Source organism: Pinus tabuliformis, chromosome X (genome assembly GCF_031772625.1).
Source record: "Pinus tabuliformis cultivar Carrire ecotype Pingquan chromosome X, CPIR1, whole genome shotgun sequence".
In the NCBI taxonomy this organism is placed as follows: domain Eukaryota; kingdom Viridiplantae; phylum Streptophyta; class Pinopsida; order Pinales; family Pinaceae; genus Pinus; species Pinus tabuliformis.
The window spans coordinates 771,695,151-771,714,521 of NC_142308.1; the positions used below are offsets into that span (position 1 = coordinate 771,695,151).

Below are 19,371 nucleotides of genomic sequence, written 5' to 3' on the forward strand. Positions count from 1 at the left end.
GGATCACCATGGATCCATATGGATCACGTTTCGGGGTTTTGATCCGGGGGCGGGGGGTTCGTGCAACACTGGTTTAAATAATTAGATAAATTCATTACTCAAAGATAACATTTGGATATTTTTCGTCTTCCTAATTAAGGGTTCTTTATATTTCATTGTACAATATTAGTAACTATGAATGCCAAGAAAGCATAGTAAAATCGGTCACAAACAAGACCTAGTTAATAACTAAATTACCTATAATTGCTTTGGCTAGATAATAAATAGTAAGCAACCAATTGATGAGTAATTTTATGCAATCAGTTGATAATTAATTTTAAGCAGTCAGTTGGTAATTAATTTGAAGGAATTTAATTAAGTTTAGATCTCAGGAAATTACTTACAGGAAGTGTCTTGCAAAAAGCACTTGTAACCAGTGTTGGTAGTATTGACAAGCTCTATCACCAACATTGTGATATATTGTGATTCTCTCAGCTTGGTGATATTATCCCTGTAAAGCCCACAGAGCATAGAATAGTTGGTGATAAAGTGTACTGTTCTTTTTAACACAGTCGGTTACTTTTTATATTGCAAAAAAGAGGGAAAGGAAGTTAGTTCCTTGTATAATCAGAGGAGGGCAGGTTCAAAAGTAGTGCGTAAATGGGAGCGCAGTCCCCACAACTATTTTTGCTGCCCAGAATCCATAAACTTCAAAACTAATGAGTTGGTATTGTGGTTTTGAGATGTGGGTTAAATTTCCAAAAAATGAGTTGAACTCCAAAAGCCTCGCACGAAGACCAAACCCGCACTTAACTTTTGAAAAGGCGGATAAAGTCAAAAACCATTATCCTCGAAAAGTCGGCATATACACAATACACGATAAATAACGATTTCTGCTTTTCCGAAGCCTTGGCGCAATCTTCAAAGCTTACCTTTATAAGACTCGATCTCCACCGTAGAAAATCCTCCATCAGATCTGACCAGTCAAACAACTTGCACATCACACTACCACCATTGATCCACACATGATAGATCCAATGGCTGGCAAGTATTTCGGGTGGGCAAATCGCGCAGAGAGTACCCGCCCGAAAAGGTGGTATTCTCACACCGCCCTCATGATACGTGTCCATCAATGAGTGGAATCGAGTGGTTCCCTCCTGAAACCACTTACCGCTGGAACTCTGCGCGAAATACAATTCTGGTTTAAAATCCAGCCTTTTCCTTTTGTCTAACTCTCGTGCAAGAAAGTGCCCGATGGCCATTGATCTGCCACCATCGACAGCTGCGATGACATTTCCGAGATCCTCTTTCGCTGCAACTGAAGTCAAACCTCGGCCATTGATCTCCAGAATCCCACAGTACTTGTGCGATGATTCTTCATCGGTCTCCTCACTTCTACTTTGCGGCATTTCTTCATTGATTTGTGGTTTCTGGTCTTGAATTATTGGTCTTTGTTGTGAAGAAACTTGCTGTTGTTGATTGCCAAACTGTCTCAGGTCGCTTGGGAGCCTGCACAGATACATGTGGATCATGGTATACATTCTCGTTCTTCATACTGGGTGAGGGGGTCAAGGGATACTTTCTTCATAAACTTCATTGTTCTCTTTGACTATGCCAACTGGTTTGTCAATTGCTTTGTTGGCATGGCTATTAGCGTCCTTATTTTGGTTTCTCAGGACGTGCTTTAAGGTTATATTTTCCAGACTTTCAAAACTTGCTCTGATCCTTTGATAGATTTTATTGATGGTTATGCTTTTGAAGTCCCTATTGGTATCCAGAGCGGCTATTATGATAGTAGAGTCCCCTATTATTATAGGGTTCTTGAATGTGTTTTTGTTTAAAAGCCTTGTGCCTAGGAGAAGGCTGTATGCTTCAGCCCTGTTGTTTGTCATTTCTCCTAGGCTCCATTCATAGGTTATTATTTTTTGTCCATTTGGGTCTAGTATAACTCCTCTTGCCCCTGCTTTGCCTGGGTTATTTTTTGCAGCTCCGTCAAAAAAGAGAATGTGTCTCTTCTGTTCTTTTATCCATTCTGCAAATTCTTTGTCCTCCAATCTTAATTTCCAATTCTTGTTTGTGTGGAATTCTTTATTATTTGCTGTAACTGCTGCTTTTGCTTTGTTTTCTAACATTGCTTTACTGTACCAGTCTTTCTCTTCTTGTTGTAAATTATTCTGGTCCATTTTTGAGATTCCATTTGTACTGATTATCTCTGCAACTTGGCTCCAAGTTTTTGCTAAGATCTTGCCTAGATTTGGCTTTTGTTCTTTGAAAATGCATTTGTTTCGGGCTAACCAAATTTGCCAACATAGGATTGAAGGGAGACATTTCCATATCCTTTTTATTGTTGCCTTTTTTTCTTTGTATATGGGTAGCTTTTATCCCAGTTTTTATGAAGAATTGTCAACTGGATTGTTGGATTTATGTTTATTTCCAAAGGACTTGTTGCCTGTTTCCAGCACTCTCTCGCCACCATACAGTTAACGAAGAGGTGTTGGATAGTTTCTTCCTCCTTTTGACACATGACACATTTTGAGGGCCCTTGTATTCCTTTTTTTTTAATTTTCAAAGGTAAGAATTTTTCCTTTGAGAAGGGTCCAGGTGAAGAATTTAATTTTGGGCAGACTCTCTGAATTCCAAGCTGCCTTCCAAAGGCTCCAGTCATTTTGATTGTGAGGTTTTTGGAGGAGGTTGTACCCCGATTTCACTGTGTAATCCCCTCCATTTGGGTCCCAAACAAAGTCATCCTGCTCTTCTATGTTGATGGGCGCGGCCCTAGCCAAATGGACTTCTAAAATTTCCCACTGACTTTTTAGTCTTGGTGGAGTGGCCAGCTTTTTCCATCTAACCCAGTTATTCTGATCCCAATCCGAAATAGAATAAAGTGTGTTAAAACTTTGCTCTTCCATCCATCTCTGAAGGCCCCTTAAATTTTGTTGCTGATTTAAGGGGTTTTTCCCCATTATTCTATCCTCCCAGATAGAAATTGTTTTGCCATTCCCTGGATTTTTGGATATTTGATCTCTAATAAGAGGAATTATCCTTTTAACCAATTTCCAGATTTGGGTGCATGGCCTGTCTGGAATAGTATCAGTGAGCAACTTTGTTCTATGACCATTCAAGTATTTCATTGTTAGTACTTTTTCCCACCAGTGGCTGTTCCCATTTATCATTCTCCAGATAATTTTTGTCCCTAGGGCAATGTTCATTAGTCCTGGCAGTCTTATTGCTATACCTCCTTCATAGGGAAGAGTAACTCGCTACCATTTAACAAGGCTAAAAGTGTACTGTTAAGGCACTCCTTATGTGAAGGTTGCTGGTTCAAAATCCCGTGGGTCTAGCTAACAAAAAAGAAAAAAGAAGAAGATATTATTGCTGTAAAAGGTTGTGATTTTTTGAAATTTTGAATATAATTGTGACATTTTTAAAATGTTGCAATATATTGGCAAAATATCGCTAGAAAATAGAAAATATTGGCTGAGGCAAGAGAGTTTGGATATTTTTCACACTTTGAAGAGGGAAAGCACATTTTCCCATAAAAGGGATTTAGGGAAATGGTTACTTTAGAATCTAGATGTTTAGAAATTTGAAAAAAAATGCTTATTTTTGTATTTTTTCAAAGTTTTCCAATATTTTCCAATGCTTTCCCTGATGTTCCCAATAAGCTTCTTTCCAGACCGTTGGCAATACATTCACTAACGTGATGTTTGTAACATTGCTTGTACGTTGTAAGTTTGTAACAAACCCCTGAACTGCATCAAAATATAGTCACATTCTTGTGGACAATCGAGTGGTTTTGAGCCACAGATCTAAGCGAGATCAGTTTAAGATATGAGAAGTATTGGTGAGTAAGATTCAACATCATTTGAAAGATATCCAATTATTCTTGATCTTGACCTGTTGCTGTGCCACGGTGCTGTAATTAATCACTAATCAGATTTCAAATATCATATGTATTGCTTATTTTTTGCTTTCTCTCAAACTATTGCCTATGTGATTTTTGCGAGTTAGGATATATTGTTTCCTTCTTGAGACACTAGCAGTCTGCAGGCATTGGAAATGAGAATATGAGGTTGTAGAGCAAGAGATATAGAGGTTACAGACATTTAATGCAATACAGCTTGTTCAATTTTATTGATTTTGACATGAATGTAGAACGAGTACAAGCGAGGGATCAGTGCCTGGAACTTTGACCTGGAGGACTTGAAGGCTGAGGCTGCTTTGGTATGGAATATATTTGTTTTTCTGAATCTTGTTTTCGCAAAAGTTTGTCTCCTTAAATTGTTCATAAAAATAGCACTGAAATTTCTCTCTCTCTCTCTCTCTCTCTCTCTTACAGATCAATATCATTTTAATGCTTTTGATTGGCATTGTTGATAGATTAAAGATTATGATGAACTTCCTGCTGCAAACGAGGAGTTGGAACCTCGAAAGCCCACAAAGGGACGTGAAGACTCAAAGGATACACTGCCATATTTCCAGTCTCCTATCAATGTTGAATTACTCAGAGTAGAAACTTTAGAGAAGGTAATTTGGTTTGTGTATGTACTTCAAAAGAAAATAATTTTGCAGCAGGAACTTATGAGCAATCTTTTTGGCAGCAGACATTTTGATAAGACCAATAATGAAATTTTTGAATGCTTACAATTTTTTATATTTTTCAATTTTTTTATAAACAATGGTGATTTATAACTTGGAAACATTTATAACATTGAAGAGTTCACAGGATGAAGACCATGTCATGCGGGTTCAGCCAGGGCCAAAGCCCTATTTTCCAATTCAATGTCTAAACGGTCTCAAGTACGACATGAGGCAATTTGTTTCCAACCCTTGTTCTATATATTGCTTATCTTTTATCATTTATTCTAAAAGTCCATCTAACATCTGAGAAAAAAACATCGTGCTATGCAATGTGCGTTTTGTGACATTATTATCATATACTATGTAACGGTGTTCAGTCAAGTCTAAAATCTATTTTGGATTCCATATGGGTTAGCAGAATCTGCTATTAATTTTGGTTATCCATTTAAATTGGAACTTTGAAATTCTTCTCTGGGTAAGTAATATGTAGGTTACAATTTATTTGTGGTCACTTTAAATATTATATTTATGGATTTGATTTATATTCCATGTATAATAGATTTGCTAGCATCATAGTTCAAACCTGCACTAGCAGAAATTTTGGAGCAAAGTAGAATTAGGATGATTGTATGAGGAGAAAATATAAAATGCTTTTCGATTATGGAAGAATCATAGTTCAGTTGGAACTAGTTTTTACCACATAAATTAGTTGTGCCACTGTAAATGTTGCAGAGGGCGATTTGATGTTTTTGAGGATGATATCCAGTGTGAAAGCCCAACTTGGAGGGAGCGCACAAAATCTGAATTCTCTAGAACCCAGGAGATGCAAATCTATAAGGGCAATGCTGAAAATTATAGGAATGATGAGCGAAAGCAAGGTTTTCACAAGGATAGCAACCTTGCCCCAGTGGCTGGTCGCCAAGTCTCTAGTGGCCCACTTGTACCAGAACAAATTCTTTCATCTTACAGATTGCGAACTGGAGATGCTAACAGGTAGCTTTCCAACTAACATTTTCTGAGGACTTTTTCCTGTAAAATACTAATATCTCTTTTAAGGTTTTTACATAAGTACCTATCCAGGATTATATATAAAGGCCAAAAGCTTTGTGTTACTCCATTTTTTAAATAAGTAGTGATTTTGTTAACTGTGTTTTCAAATATTTAAATGGCGTGGGAATTTCAACCTCCTATTGGTGTAAGGTAGAGCTCCTTGGTCTCACTGTTTGATGAACAAGAGACCTTACGCCAATACTTGCTTATAGAGTGCTAGGGATATTGAAGGAAATTTGTAAATTATGAAGAATGGGTTGGTCAATCTTCTTTTCATATAAGCTGAAGGATATAGTCTTTAAAAGTGCAAGTTCAAGAATCTAATATTTAAAAATTGAGAATTTCGGCAAATTTAGTAATGTTGAGGATTATATATTTGAGAATTCTACAGATCAATACTGCATTTTTTTTTCACTTTCTTGAGCTTCTGTACCTTCTTGTAAAAGGAAACTTGGCATATATGCTTATAATGAACTTTGCAAATTAGTTAGTGGTTGAATTTTTGAATCTTTGGCTACTCTCCTGGCTCCTGTAGTAAAATCGTTGAATGATTTGAAGTAACAGGAGTTTGTGATATTTGTTTTAATTTGTGGATGAAGTAAAAACTATGATTCACCTTATAGGTTTATTCTCATATTTTCCACAAGTTTGGATTAGAGGGATTATTGTATATAGTATAATTAATTATGTTAAATCTGCTGAGGATCAATTTAGGTAATTGGTGAACGGTTTCTCAGCACTAATGCATTTTGCCTATTTCTCTTGTCCCATTTGTGTCTTTCACAACACCAATTATATGTTTGTTTGATCAGAGCCACGTATTGTAAAACTTTTGGCTGGATGAGCTGTTGGGTTTTGTTATCATGATTGTGACAGTATATGAAGTCGCTTGTATGTAACATCCTGGCAAACTTCATTTAATCCTAATCGTTATTCTCTTTACCTTTTAAAGCATGGAATAGGAAATGATTCAGTTTAAGTTTTTACCTTGGCAGGTGTAATGTCTAGGGCCTAGGCAAGTACTGGAAATGAGCACATGTGCTTGGCTTTGGTGAACCTAAAGGCTGATAGCTGCCCTTGCATATTTTAAAGGCCAGCCTAGCATCACACACTTGTTCACCTATATAAATAGGTGAACCAAAAGATACATCCTAGCATATTTCCTATCAAACACACTTCTTTCTCTTCATTAAAAGAACATTTCTTTCCAGAATTGCAATATTTTAGATTGATCACACTCCTACAATAAATGTAACAAATACTTTATAATGAATGCAACAAATATCCATAAGAAGTGCAAGAAACTTCTCCTAATAGTTGCAGCTTTTCTCTCTCTCATTATTTGTGGATTCCTATCTCTTTAATGCAGTGACTTCAGTCCTAGATACTGCTTTCTTGATCTACAGCTGGGTGGGGGTAGATGTCTGTCACAGTATTTGTGGCTTTGTTTAACACTCCTATCCACACACACACACACACACATATATATATGAACACTAAAACTAGATCTATTAAGTGCTGAGAAGTGTGCACCTTCACTTGAAATTGAGAAGCAGAAGAGGGGCAATGAAAGAAAGAAACAAAGCAAAGACCAATGGGGGCTTTTAAAACCACTGATATATTCCAAGAGACCAGGGTCTGCTTGGTCAGAGATGCCAAAGTATCCCACATAGAGGACCTGAAGGAGAATGATGACCATAGTTTGAGCCCAGGGAAAGGCCCTTTGTCTGACAAACAAAACCTACAATTGCCACTGAAAATCTGAGAAGTCCAGCCCTAATCAAGTTATTTAACTAAGCACGCGCGCACACACATATAATTAATCACATATATAATATATATATTCAAACTTAATGGTGAATTTTATCAAATGCTTTTGGCTAGGTGATTTTTCTTGAATTTCAGTGTTGTCAAATTTGAACATTGACACAAACCAGGTGACTAGGTTTTAGGTGAGTTTCTTGAGTTTGAGCTGGTTTGAGTTCCCTGAGTGCTGGTAAGTTAGGCTGAATTTTGGATTGCTAATGTTTGGAGATCATTACCCGTTTCAGGCCAACTTGGCAAAACTTGGAAAGATCATTAAGTATCCTCCAGCTCTCACAACACTGGTTTTGGGTTTATAATTGACAACCATAAACTAATATTAGCTCTTCTTCCTTATTAATGTTAAACTAAGTTGCACTGAAACAGATATAGAATTGGGGGGGAAGGGACACTGATATGACAAATTTTCAGAAATGTGGTATGTGTTGGGGAAATGACACATACACATGTCAAATATCTATGGGACATAAAAAAATCATATTACCATTTAGAATCCCACTGTAAGATCGTTATCATTACTTTTTAGTATGATTAATTAGGAGTCATCTAACGAGGTGGAGGAATTGCCCGGATGGCCAAAAGTGGCCGGAATCTGGGCAAAAAAATTTCAAAAAATCTTGTAGAGGCAGTGTTTGAATCGTTTTTTTGATGGTGGAAATGGATTCAGCACCATAAAAAACGTCTAAGACACCTAAAATATTGAAGTTTAACAACTATAACTTGGATTTACAAAAATCCTTGCCGGATTTTCTCTAAATATGACAGGAATTGCCATAACTTTCCGGGCAACTCCTCCGCCTCGTTAGACTACGCAGATTAATTATACCATAAAAAGTTGTACATTGTTAACTTACAATAATGAATGCACACTGTTGCCTCAAAATCTAGTGGGTCTTGTGAGGGGAGCTCACAAGGCAAAAACTAGAGCAAAGGATACAATGAGGTGTGGTTCACTGTCATCACAGCCACTACCTCCTACTATTTTGTGGATTTTCACCACTACGGAGGCTTCACTTTAGTAGGTCACCAATGAAAGATATGATAAGTCCAAGGGATAAGGTGACAAGATAGGCTTATAGAGGACAACTCTTCTTAAGGAGAAGGCACAAAAAGCAAGATTAGGCAATTCACATCCTCCAATATAGCCTATTTATGGCACAAATGATCTAGGGCTTGATGAATAGCAAGCCAAAAGGATCAAGCTAGAATCACAAGGCCAAGAAAAGGCTTCTAAGTGATGAATGCTAGCAACCAATGGAACAAGAAGCCTTCAGGCTTCAACAAGCCTCAAGTTGAATCCTAGGGAAAACTAGAGCATTTCTAGGGCAGGACCTACCTAGGGCAAAAGAATTTACCTTTGAGGTGGATGAATTGGCCACTAAAAGGGGCTGGTTTTGAGGTAACCGACACTTCTTTTAATGTTGAATACTTCCACAAGCAAACTAATTGAACCCTAGGCCAATTTCATGCCCTAGCCCTAGCTAATAGTTTATCCTTAAGGGGCTGAAAATGAGATTAAGAGAGAAAATCAGATCTATGGTTATTTTTGAAGGTGATCAACAAAGTGACAAGGCTATTGCGTAGTCCTTGGGATGATGGAGTCTATGGGAGTGTTAAATATGCTAAATCTTGGTAAGGAGTAAGGGAATAATGAAGCCCTAGATTTCAAAACCCTAACTATTACTTTTGTGAGGGAGCGAAATCACTTGGGAGAGCTAGTTTAAAGATTCACCGAGGGGCTTACCATTCACATTCTACTAGTGAGTAATGCATACAATGCTATCATCTAGATTCATACATTGATTTTCAACAATAACTAGCCCAATAGAAACCCTAGATAATTAATCATTCCATACATTAGGCACAAGAATAAAAAATTATCAAATCCAAGGCACACTTACAAGATAGAATGCATGCAAAATCCTTTATTGCTCCAAAGTAACATTTCCAAGACCAAAGAGATAGCTCCAAATAGTAAAGTACACCATAGAGTCACATCTCCACAAGAAATCAAGAAGGCCGAAATTCTCCAAGAGGGCTGAAATATGTCACAAGTGATGATGATCCAATACAATGAGTCTCTCCTTTATTTATATGAGGAGCATGACTAATAATTAGCCTAACAAAACCCCAAAAACAAGTTTGATGCTAAAATGCTCTCGAGTTATAAGCCCTTAGCCAACCCACTAGCATTGTGAAAATATGCCCTAATTTAACCAATGTGTGAGCTGTAAGCTCTCTAGGGCTAATGTTATCCAATGTAAGTGCTCCAAATGCCATGTCCAAGGATGATGAGGTGTCCAAGATGATGTAGATGCACGTGAAGTGCATGATTTGAGGGTTGGCAAGGTTACTAAGTGGATTTTTCTTATTTTCTCCAAGTGACTTTTGCCCCTTTTTATTTACTAATATTTTGCCCCTTTTATTTAATGAAAGTAGAGTTAGGCAAAATTCTGTTGTCCCCTCAATAAATTCCCTTTTTGCTAGCCTAAAGGTGACAACTTAGGCTAGTAGGGAGGATATCTCCATGCTCAAGCGATTTGGGACATTACAGTCCTCCCCACCCAAGATTGCTTGTCCTCAAGCAATTTTGATCTTAGATGTTGAAGTATTTTCTCCCCTTCCCATGTTGTGTCCTATACTGGTCGATCCTTCCATCGAATAAGATATTCCCTGATGAACATGTTTCTCATTCTCTTTTGTCTCATCTCTAGTAGTTCCTCCAAAACCAATACCACTTGTCCTTCCTCATCCAAAGTGCGTAACTCGGGTGTAGATATGACCTGTTGCCCCAATGCTTTCTTAAAAAATGACACATGGAAGACATTATGGATCTTGCTCCCCTCCGAAAGCACTAACTCATAGGTTACTTCTACCACTCTTTGGGTGACTCTGTATGGCTCGTACAATTGTGGTTTCAACTTCTCTGCACCTTTTTGCTTGAGGGTGGACTATATATAAGGATGTATGCGCAAATGTACCATGTCTCCCTCCTCAAACCTCCTCTCAATTTAGTGCTTATTAGCATACAATTTTTGCTGGTTTTGTGTCATGTGCAAATTATCCTTGAGGGCCTTGAGGATATGTTGGCACTCTTGGATCCAGTCCTTAGCTTTTGGGGCCTAAATATCTCCAAATACCAACTTGGCAAATGAAACGACATCGTAGCCATATAAATCCCTGAATGCTGACATCCCAATTGACATGTGATATGTGGTATTGTAACAATATTCTCTAAGGTGCAACCATTTTATAGAAGCCTTTTGCTGCCCTGTGACTTATTAAAGCATGGGTTTCATGCTTGGGTCACCATGTTTTAGGTCAAAGTCCCCATTGAGGACTTCTAAGATTTATTTTGAGTCAATAGAGTCATTGTACTTTTAAAGAGACCCTTCTTGGGCTTTTGAATCATGTAAAAAGGTTAAGTATTGAGTCAAATATGATTTATGTATCCTCCACACCAAGTTGGCCTAGAAGAAATCAAGTTGGCCTAAGGACCCTAATTCGACCTCACATGGAGCTTATAAATACAAGCACATCGAATTCATTTGGAACACACTCTCTCACAAGAAGTTCGATATCTCTTGTAGCTGGGAAAAGTGCGAAGTTTGTTGCTAGGAAGCCAAAGGAAGTGCGAGTTGGGTGGAGCCTAAGGAGAAGAAGAAAATCAAAATTTTGGTACCTCTCTCTCTCTGTTTCGTGCCCTAGATTGGGAGATCGAAGTCTTCCAAGTTTCACTGTTGCCGGAAGCTGTTGCCTAGTCGAAGTTGCTAGAAAGGGGTCGAAATTCTTCGAGGCTGACTTGGTGTGGAGGGAAGGTCTGGTCTTGGTCTAGGGTGAAGAGTCTCAAAGAATACTATTGAAAGGAAGAATTTCTTGACTGGGTTTTCCCCTCGAGGGGGGTTTTGCCTTGGCATAGTGCCTACATCTGGTGTCTATTGTTTTATGTGCTACTGCTTTGGTAATTGCTTGATGAACTAAAAGAAAGAAGATATAAAGAATTGTAATAACAAGAAACATCACAAGTAATTATCAAGAATAAGAAAATCTTTCTGCCTTTCTGATTTTCTAACATGGTATCAGAGCTTTGGTGAAGAAGGAAGAAAAAGGTAGTCTTAAGCACTTGATCAAGGAATCATTCAAAAGGATTATCTCAAGGAAGGAATCTACTATATTCAAGGAAGATGTCTAACACAATCAAGGGAGAGAATAAACTTGAAGGAGCCTCTAACTACAGGTCCTGGAAGAAGAGGATTGACCTCATCCTTGAAAAGAACAAGGTACTAGACTTGGTCAAAGGAAAAGTAAAGAAGTCTTGAGGATTCTAGTGATGATGACAAAGTGAAATTTAGGGAACTAGAATTGGTGGCCATGATTTTGATGGTAGAAGGAATAAAGGACAACCTTGTCCCATTCATAGCTAACATCGATCATGCTCATGAAATGTATGAAGCCTTATCAAAGTTATTTACTATTAAGAACATTGGTCAAGTAGCAAGTTTGAAGAATGAGCTAAGGACCACAAAGATGACTCGAGAAGACACAGTGGCATCTTTCTTTGTGAAGATAGCAAGAATCAGGGATGATCTTTTGGACATTGATGAAATTGTTCTAGACAAAGAATTCATGATCACTGCCCTATTAGGATTGCCATCTACTTGGAGTGCATTTGCTGTAGGACTTAACAATTAGAAGGTAGCTCCAACCTTTGAAGAACTATGAACTGCTTGCAGTAAGGAAGAATTAAGGATCTCATTAGCTGCCAATCTTGAAGGAGTGAAAGGACCAAGGAAGAAAGTTGACATGTCTAAGGTCGAATGCTATCAATGTCATAAGGAAGGTCACTATAGGAGTGACTGTGCCGACAATCCAAGAAACAAGAAGAGAGAAAGAGATCAAGCCAACTTTGTTGAAGAAGGAGACCCAAAGAAAGTCAAGCCCGAAGAATCTGACATTAGGGACTTACACTACTAAGTCCTTTGCTTGTAGCTTTAGATATCTTGTTTTATATGTTTTAGAATTTATAGGTTTTAAACATATTTTGGAAAAAACATTTTTATTGTTTTTATAAGTTTGTAGGTATCCCTCAAGCTTTGGAGGGAGCCCCCAACAACTCCCAAAATAAGTATCTCATTTCCTTTCAGTTTTTGGTTTCGTGTATTCATTTAGTTTTGATTATATTAAATACTAATCACCATTCTCCCTCTATTGTCTTGATTAGGAAGACATCTGCTATATCCTCAAGGAGTATGGAAGAAAGCCACTCAAGATAAGGTTTGTTAAGAAACAAAGGTACGCTTTAAAACATTGTTTTCTTGATAATAAATGCTTATTCATTTGACAATCTATTACTAACATTGTTGTGTCTAGCTATAGTGAATCATATTGATTCTTATTCTGGGTGATTCATCACTTGATAAATCTATACCACTCCTACTCTTAATTGATTTTATGGAACCATAGACAGGTTCTTGGAAAACCCTAACCTAAGGGTATGCTAATGTCAATGTGTGAAACCCTAACACAACTTAGGGATATTGTGAAATGCTATTTGAAGTTTTATTGATGATGTCATGTTTGGAATTTTGGTATGATCAGGACAACCTAACTTGTTAGGGTTGAAAGATAAGGTCTAAAACCCTGAACCTTTGAAGTATTGGTAATGTTGGGTTTACTATGTTCCTATATTGAAACCCTAACTCATTAAGGTTTGGTGGAATGTGTAAGCAAGATCCTTATAATGTCTTAGAAATGATTTCCTTGGTACGTGTGTGTTTGTCTGATCAAACCCTAGTCTAATCAAGTTTGTTGTATGTCTAACTTTTTGATATTTGTGAAGTTGGGTTTGACTAACACATGATATAAAATGCCTTTGCATGATGATGAAACCCTAGGTGTATATATATATATATATATATATATATATATGTGTGTGTGTGTGTGTGTGTGTGTGTGTGTGTGTCCATTTGGTTGAAACCCTAGCTTGGTCTAGGTGAGTATATGTATTAATGTTGTGGGACATATGATATGCTTATGCATGGTAATGAGTTCCTAGATGCATGTGTTGACCTAGTTATTGATGGTCTTAGGATTTACTATAAGTCCTTGCCTGAGATTCTAGGATGATGATATTTGGAAATTTAGGGTTTTGCAGCTAAACCTAGCAGCAGTTAAAATCTCTAGTATGTGTGATTTAACAATCTGAAATCTATTTATATAATGATTGTTGAGATTGTGAAAAAGAAATTATATGGTTATGGAGTTGAACCTTTGTAGAAGTAAAATCTCTAATGATAATATGATAATTTGAGATTTGTGTAAGATTGTTGAAATCTGAGTTTTGGTTGAGATTGATGGTTGATTGAAAATCTAGGGTTTGCAACTAAACCTAATGGAAGCTGGTCATGTTAATGACTAAGATGTGATTGGTTTTGATTGATTCTTTTGTATGAAATCTAGGATTTGTATGAATCCCTAGTGGAAAGTCTAACATATGAATTTTGAAAGTTGTTAGATACCTTCTAGACGGATATTTGTTTGAGTTGATTCTAGGGTTTGCTTTATGTTGTAGGATGGTATGTCATACCTTTGGAAGAAACATTGAAACCCTAGATGAATTAAAGTTGTTATGAAGTAGTCTAGGGTTTATGACAAATTCCCTAGCAAGATGTTGAAGAGTATTTATCTCTTGTTTTGGTATCTGATATATGTAAGGTTGAAACGCTTCCGTAATTTTGATATGGATAATTTCATGCTTCTATAGGTTTGGTTGTACTTGCTATCTAAGTTGTGTAGGTACACAATCTTCAATATAAACATGGTAGGGATGATATAACTCTAATGAAATGGTTGGAAGCCACGAAAGATTCTCCGCTGACGAAAAGAAGAAGCTGATCTCCCTGAGGAAGCCTGAATAAAAGAAATCTCCCTAATATTAAGAGGGAGTTTGGATAAATAAATGCTCCTTAGTTAAGAGGGAGGGCATAGCTTGGTTTGATTGAAGAATGAATTTTGGAGGATATGTTGCTACATGAGAAGTAGGAAAGGAAAGTGTATGATTGAGAAATCTTTTGTCAGAGATTCGATTGATAGCCCTACTATGAAAAGTTGAGAAGTAACATCGAGTTGTTTGGAAGACCTCGAAGGTTTGTATTTGATTATGTACATATGAAAGTACATTATTGATTAGGGTTGTGTTTGTACAGGTGAATCTCTCTAAGGTTTTGATAACATGCTGGTTACCAATCAGTTTAATTGGGAGAGATTGGTTATCCTTGATTTGCTGGATATAGGGATGTTGAGGCTTTGTGAGTGAAGCATTGCCTGAGAGGACATCTGGTCGGCACTTTGTGTTGATGTTTATGTCCCGGAGTTGGAAAAGGTGGTGTTGATTATAGAGCTCTGTTTTTGGATACACACTTGGATTTCTGGGTTGGTGGTTAGCAAGTAAGCTTGATGGTACCTAGAGAGTCTAAAATCTTGAGTCCATGTTATTTCCACTTGGATAGATTGCCCTGGTCAGGAATCTAGTCCGTGGAATTATAGTGCCTAAATTATTGAGAGACCAATGGATAGATTGCCTTGGTCAGGAATCTAGTCCATGGCATTGCGGTGCCTAAAGTTCTTCATTGCTCATATAGTTTGAGATCTTCCATTGTACTTGTATATGATGAATACCTCCCTAGTTAAGAGGGAGTGTTGGAAAATGTAACTAGGTTCGGTCTTCATTTAATGTATTTGAGTCATCTTGTAATGTACTTGTCAAAAGAATAAAGAAAAGAATTATTATTATTATTATGACTTATTAAAGCATGGGTTTCATGCTTGGGTCACCATGTTTTCGGTCAAAGTCCCCATTGAGGACTTCTAGGATTTATTCTGAGTCAATAGAGTCATTGTACTTTTAAAGAGACCCTTCTTGGGCTTTTGAATCATGTAAAATGGTTAAGTATTGAGTCAAATATGATTTATGTATCCTCCACACCAAGTCGACCTAGAAGAAATCAAGTCTGCCTAAGGACCCTAATTCGACCTCACATATAGCTTATAAATACAAGCACATCGAATTCATTTGGAACACACTCTCTCACGAGAAGTTCGATATCTCTTGTAGCTGGGAAAAGTGCAAAGTCTATTTCCAGGAAGCCAAAGGAATTGCGAGTTGGGTGGAGCCTAAGGAGAAGAAGAAAATCAAAATTTTGGTACCTCTTTCTCTCTGTTTCGTGCCCTAGATTGGGAGATCGAAGTCTTCCAAGTTTCACTATTGCCGGAAGCTGCTGCCTAGTTGAAGTTGCTAGAAAGGGGTCGAAATTCTTGGAGGCTGACTTGGTGTGGAGGGAAGGTCTTGTCTTGGTATAGGGTGAAGAGTCTCAAAGAATACTATTGAAAGGAAGAATTTCTTGACTGGGTTTTCCCCTCGAGGGGGGTTTTGCCCTGGCATAATGCGTACATTTGGTGTCTATTGTTTTATGTGCTGTTGCTTTGGTCATTGCTTGATGAACTAAAAGAAAGAAGATATAAAGAATCGTAATAACAAGAAGCATCACAAATCAAGAATAAGAAAATCTTTCTGCCTTTCTGATTTTCTAACATGTACTTCACTCATGCAGATGTCTTAGAACATCCTCCTTGAGACCCTTCCACGAGAATTTCTCTCTAATGGTCCTATAAGTCTTGAGGAATCCTAGATGCCCTGCCAATGGTGAATCATATGTTGTATGCATAATCTTCCCTTTTAATTGAGACTGTGGCACCAAGTAAATCCTGCCCTTGTAGTAAATGATGTCATTGACCACCCTGTATCTGTCATCCTGTAGCTAACCATCCAATACCTCACAAGCCAACTTATTCTTCGAGTACTCCACGAGAAGGTGGGATCTCCAATCCATTGAGATGTCCATAAGAGAAAATGTTGTTGGCCTCCTGGACAAGGCATCTACAACTGTATTGTTCATGCCCTTAATATAATCTATCTTGTAATTAGGTGCTTGGATCTTGTTGACCCACTTCTATTGCTTGCCATTGACCTCCTTTTGATCTTGAAAGAATCTAAGACTGTTATGATTGGTCTTTACCATGAACTTGTTGCCCACCAGGTATGGCCTAATCTTGGCCAATCCATGCATAATGGGCAACATTTCCTGATCATAGATGGAATAGAGGCGCTCATAGTCTTTGAGCTTCTTGCTCTCATCAAATGCAATGGGATGGTTGTTTTGCATCAAAACTGCTCCTATGCCTTTTCTCGAGGCATCAGAGTCAAGAACAAATGGTTGTGTAAAATCTAGCAATGCTAATACATGACATGTGCTCATGACCTCCTTGAGCCACTCAAAGGCTCCTTGTGCTATGTCAGTCCGAACAAAAGCTCCTTGGTGAGATCTGTTAGAGGTGCTGCCAACTGAGAGAACCCCTTAACAAACTGCCTATAATATGTGCAGAGGCCTAAGAATCCTTTCAACATCTTCACAATCCTCGGGGTTGGCCTCTCAATAATGTTAGTTTTTGTAGCATCGGATGTGTTCTAGCCATGAAATTTGGTGGAGAGGCTAGAATACATGAGATCTCCAAAACCTAGAAATTGTTTCTGGAAATTCCGCCTAGAAGTGTCTCAATTAGATTATTAATCGATTTTTAAATATTTTGTAAGTCTAAACTTAGGCAATATAGTTAATTAATCAGTATTAATTGAGATAAGGTGAGAATCATCTAGAAACTCACATGGATCGATCCAGAGATGATCTTAGCCATTGATTAAGTTTTAATCTTGGCTGTTGGTGCTCCAACAATGGATTATAGGAGGAGATCGATGTGGTGATGGAGAATACACCAGAGCAGATACTCAGTTGCCCAGGTAGTTCGATTTTCTCAATAGCAGCAACTCAACAGAGAAGATAGAGCTAGAGGGTGAGTAGCAGGTGGAAGAGGAGGGTAGTAGCATTCCAGGAGGAAGGTTTCCAGTTCTTGGAAGAGGCAAAGGAAGGAAGGCCGAAATTCTCAGAGGGCTAACGTAAACTCTGTGCAGAGGGTGACGCAGGGAGCTCAACGCAGAGGCTAGGGAGGCAGTTTCGGAGGCATAAAATAGCTGTGGGCTGAGAGAAAATTCTTATGATAATTTTACCAGTATTTTCCTCAAATTAGATTGCCATTTGGGCATCTAAATTATTGTACTCAGGATTGCTGCTAAATAATAATAATAAAAACCTCATCTGATGCACCGGTTTTACCACATTGGGTTTTTCCAGGGGCAATTGTCCAAAAATAATAGTGTCAAAATTCTTGCGTGTGAGCTAGAATTTCTCAGTTTTCAGCATTTTATTTTCTGCAGTATTTTTATGGTAAAAATTGCAGTGGTGATTTTATTCGTTGTTTGTTGTAGCAAATAAACTGCATAATTAAATTTTCTGTTAGAAGAATAATTTGACGTTGCTAAAATAGATACAAATTTCGCATGGTATCAGAGCAAAGTTGATCAACTAGAGAGGTAAGAAAAATGAGGAAAATGAAATTTATTGCTCAGCAAGGGTGGTAGGTCGAAATTCCCAAAGGCAGCGTAGTATTTTGCCAAGGGGCCTAGTTGCTTGAGAAAAGACCAATTTTTCTAAGAGGGGTTGAAAAATTCGATCCTTCTAGATCGAGTGATTCCAGAGGTAGAGGGAGCAACTCAGTACCTTCGTTGGATAGATCTCTAGCTAGGCGTAGAGGGCTTTGTAGTAGTTTGCTAGAACAGAGCTAGTGTCGGGGTGGAAAAGAGGAATAGCACACTATAAATTCTTCGGCATAACCATGGATAGAAGTAACATTCATGAGACTTCATATTTATCTTCTAGATTGGAGGACGAATTTGCTTGCTTAGTAGGATCAACTTCACAGGGAGTCTGGTATATAGACAATGGAGCATCAACTCACACGACAGGGGTTAGAGAATATTTCTCTAGCTACAAAGAGGAGCAGTTAAACTTCCAAATTACTATGGGAAACAAAACGAAATGTACTCTAGTAGGGAGAGGTACCATAGATTTTTAGAGGGAGTCAGGAGCAAGCACCAACGCTACAGATGTATTGCATGTGCCAGGATTGGGTATGAACCTGATTTCAGTATCCCAGTTATAGGATAAGGGGTATGATATTCAATTCGAAGGGAAGAAAGTGTATGTCAAACACCCAAGCTGGAAAAGGTAAGATAGATTGGAGTTCAAAGTAACAGATTGTACTGGTTAGTAGCTTACAGATTGGTTCTCCAATGGCACTAATAGGCAGTGACAATAGTAGTGGGAAGGAGTTGAATGAGTTATGCTATAGGAGAATGGGACATCTACACCATGGAGCACTCAGGATGCTCAGAGAAATTGTAACAGTGGTTCTAGAACTTGGCACGAAACACGATGATGTGTGCAAAGGATGTGTACTTGGGAAGTATGCTAAGGCAACATTTCCAAGAAGTGATAGAAGACTTGATGGCATGTTAGGATTCATACATTCAGATATTTGCGGCCCAATGTCCACTAGAGCTTTTAGGTGGTGCCGAATATTTCTTCATCTTTATTGATGACCATTAGAGGAAAACTTGGATCTAGTTCTTGAAGACCAAAGAAGAGGTCTTCGATCGTTTCAGAGAGTTTAAGGCTCTCGTGGAGAATGCGACAAGGAAGAAGATCAAGGTGCTTCGCTCAGATAATGGTGGAGAATATATTGATAAAGACCTCACAAATTTATGTGCAAAGGAAGACATTAAGAGAGAATGGACAACTCCATATAATCCATAACAGAATCGTGTAGCGAAGCAGAAAAATAGAACCATTCTTGGAGCTACAAAGGCTATGTTATATGACCAGGATCTACCCAAATTTCTATGGGTAGAAGCATGTAACACGAAAGTATATATTTAGAATAGGATTCCTCATAGAGTATTGGGGAACAAAATGCCAGAAGGAGTCT

The 19,371-nt window shown here is 37.9% G+C and overlaps 1 pseudogene across 1 annotated transcript in view; it reads left to right on the forward strand.

Annotated features, from left to right (window-relative positions):
- Positions 1-19,371, forward strand: part of LOC149142160 (uncharacterized) — a 60,414-nt pseudogene that overhangs the window by 31,977 nt on the left and 9,066 nt on the right. The window contains exons 10-14 of the transcript XR_016265093.1: positions 4,135-4,203; positions 4,360-4,506; positions 4,706-4,791; positions 5,293-5,553; positions 16,418-16,529. The product of XR_016265093.1 is annotated as an uncharacterized LOC149142160 (transcript). The remainder of the gene's footprint in view (positions 1-4,134; positions 4,204-4,359; positions 4,507-4,705; positions 4,792-5,292; positions 5,554-16,417; positions 16,530-19,371) is intronic.